General features: G+C 37.8%; 1 non-coding gene across 1 annotated transcript; it reads left to right on the top strand.

The window, feature by feature from the left end:
* The first annotated feature begins 2034 nt into the window (after positions 1-2034).
* Positions 2035-2106, top strand: TRNAP-AGG (transfer RNA proline (anticodon AGG)). The gene has a single exon. It is a non-coding gene; the product is annotated as a tRNA-Pro (tRNA).
* Positions 2107-2548: the final 442 nt, after the last annotated feature.

Consider the following 2548-nt stretch of genomic DNA (forward strand, 5'->3'; position numbering starts at 1 on the left):
GTTTGAGAAGAGCCTTTGTACAAGAAACAAAACAGGTAGTAACTAAATATGATGTGTATTTGGTAAGTTGTCCAACCAAGTGTTTCAAAGTTTGAAGATCATGTTCTTCCTATATTATGGAACTACAAGGTTTCATCATGAACTGTGAGGGCTTTGTTTCTGAGACCATTGTGCAATGTGTTGGGGAAAGCATCCAAAAAGGAAATGCAGACCCTCAGCAAGCCACTTATGAAATAATCTAGAATTTGACCTTTACCAAACATACGCTAGTAGATTTACTGAGGACAGTAAATATTAAATCTGAGAAAAGAAGTGTAAAGGTGGGTAAAAGTATAAGCCAACCCGTTGATGCTTTGGTACTTTGAAGAAACAAGGGATAATTGGCCATACTCTGAGGATCATCTTTAAATGATCAAGGAAGTTGATGAGACTATTAATTCCAGAAACTGAAGCAACTATAACTTTCCAGAATACTGCATACAAAAAAAAAATGCCTGGAAAGGGAATGAGGAGGAGAAGCAGAAGTCTTCATTTTGGAAGACCAAGTCCCTTCCACTCTCCCCAACAATGTCTGGGGGTGGGGGTGGAGGGAGTATAATCTTTAAAAAGGATTTTGGATTTTTAACTTCCCATCTCCCCAGGGACCTCCTAGATGCATCATGAGATCTAAGGGCAGATGGGCACAGAACTACCATATTTAAGGGGAAATTTCTTCAGAATTCCATGTATAGAAGAAAAGAACTCCTGGCAAAGAGGAGCTATGACATCTCTTTGCTTCATGTATCCTTTGGACTTGAGTCCACCTCCTCTTCGACATTGTATATACCTGTGGAAGAGTATGTCATAGACTTTTAGGGTTTTATGCCAACTGTTCTTAATGTCCCATCTTAGTATTTGCACTTTTCTATTAGGTACTTAAAATTAACTGTGTAATGATTCTCAATTCGTAATCTTGAGGAAAAATACACTGTTAGGAATTTGAGCTAATGGCATTAAAACTTCCTCTCCGGATTACTAAGGGTAATCCTAGAGTTCCAAGGGAGAGATATAGCCACCCTAGCTCCAGGCAGTACAGTTGATAGAATACTGAACTTGAAGTTATGGAGATCAGTGTTCCAATTCTGTTTCATATACTTAATAGCTGTGACTCAAGGTGATTAGTTAACCTCAATCAGCTTTAATTTTCTCATCTGTAAAATGGGAGGAAGAATAATAATAGCATTAAAATTTTGTTATGAGGGCTAAATAAGGTAATATATTCCAAGTCCTTTATACAACTTAAAGTGCTATATAAAGTTTAGCTATAGAGTACCAAAGCAAATGTAGTCTGATAAGGAGAAGACTACCACTGCCCCAGTTCTGTTAGTTTTTCTTTCTTCTTTTGACAGAGGGGGAAGGACTTCTGTGATATTTTGTTGAGTCAGAAACTTGTAATTCATAATACCTCCAAATATTTTTTTTCAGATTAACAGTTATGTCCCCCTTCATCTTACACTTATGCAGCTGATATTTTGAGCCAAATTGTAGAACTTTATATGTATGGCTAATATCTTCCATTTTTATCAGATTTAGACTCATTTTATGCTCTATAAAAATCTCTTCTTTCTTAGCCACCAATTTTGTTTTTCAGCTAACAATTCTTAAGACTCATGATGACCATCATTGTTCACTTAGTTACCAAACATTGCTGGCCATTCCTCTATAGTAATCCCAGTTCCCTTATTTTGCTAATTTCAATTAATTTGGGGTCTCTAGGAATTTTCCTAATTTTACTTACTCTTCTACCAGTTATAAACTGATGGAAGAAGTAAAGAGGAAAATGAATAGGAAAAATGAGGGGAAAAGAAATTCTGAGTTGTTGTACAAGAGCCTAGTGGAAGGCTAACCACAGAGGGAAAAGAAATGAAGCAAAGTATGGAGAGGTCTGGGCTCTGAGCCAGGCAGAGAGGGAAACAGGATAGCCTCTTATAATTATAGCTTTTGGTTGCTGTGGATGCGGCAAAAAAGACTGCTGGTGGAGGTTTGGTCATCAGTGGCTCGTTGGTCTAGGGGTATGATTCTCGCTTAGGGTGCGAGAGGTCCCGGGTTCAAATCCCGGACGAGCCCTATTTTTCTACTTAATTTTGGGGATGGAAAGCAAATGTTTGGATATAATTCACTTTTCACATTTTAGGTGTTCTTACCTCCTCGTCTGTCAGGGAAGTCAAACTGGGCAAAATTTACATAGCTTGGAGGTGATGCCCTTATTCTTCTCTGGGGTTGTCCTTTCTCCCATAAACTCCTCCCAAGCAAAAGCCCTAGGATAAACATGGAGAATAAAGGATAAGCCCAAGGGAAGGGCTGGGATATTTGTGACAAGCTAATATTTCTGGAAAAATAGGAACAATAAAAGTTGTAATTATGATGACTTGTGGGAGGAGGAGAATGGTCAGATTTGAGGGCTTTAAGAGTTTAGGGGAAGGAAATCAAAATAATTCATTTTCCATCTCAAACAATGACTTCTGATCACTAGAACCACTTAAAGATCTTTAAAATTTGAAATTTTAAC

This window comes from Notamacropus eugenii, chromosome 7 (genome assembly GCF_028372415.1).
Source record: "Notamacropus eugenii isolate mMacEug1 chromosome 7, mMacEug1.pri_v2, whole genome shotgun sequence".
Lineage (NCBI taxonomy): Eukaryota > Metazoa > Chordata > Mammalia > Diprotodontia > Macropodidae > Notamacropus > Notamacropus eugenii.